Here is a 546-nt window from a genome sequence, read left to right as displayed (position 1 = left end):
CCTGGGGCTCAGCTAGAGAGGATCCTGGCGGCAAAGCTTGCGAATTACACATATAAATCCGGGAGAGGAAAAGCAAGCGGACTTCCTGCAGCCCTTGGGGGTTGGGAGTGGGGTGCGTTTCCTGCGTCCCTGACCCAGGAAGGACGCTGTTTGGTGGTAGCAAGCACCTAGCCAGAGTGGCTGGGCACCTAGCAAGAGAGTAGCTCGTAGGGCGCAGCTGAGGGCTGGAGGGCTTCATCAGAGAATGGCGCTCAGCTAAGGTAGCCAGGAGAGGGTGGAGGTTATCCCCCAATTCCCATCCTTGCACCCCCGGCTTAGCCCACGCAGCCTGGACAGAACTGGAGGAGGGGTGCACCTGCAGCTCCCAGCGCCCCGGCTGACCTCGAGGACCCCAGGTTAGGGAGAGCTTCCGAGCGCTCCGACAGGAGCAGGGAGTTGGGATGGGTAGCTCCGCAGGTGCACGCCGCAGCCCTTAGGGCGACAGCCTCGGAAAACGCGCATCTCAGGCTGTGGGTTTCTCGGGGGCGGGGCGCAGGGGCGGGGCGG

The sequence above is a fragment of the Mandrillus leucophaeus genome, unplaced genomic scaffold (genome assembly GCF_000951045.1).
Source record: "Mandrillus leucophaeus isolate KB7577 unplaced genomic scaffold, Mleu.le_1.0 Scaffold13, whole genome shotgun sequence".
In the NCBI taxonomy this organism is placed as follows: Eukaryota; Metazoa; Chordata; class Mammalia; order Primates; family Cercopithecidae; genus Mandrillus; species Mandrillus leucophaeus.
The sequence above is the reverse complement of the archived record's forward strand: the minus strand, read 5'-3'. Positions refer to the sequence as shown.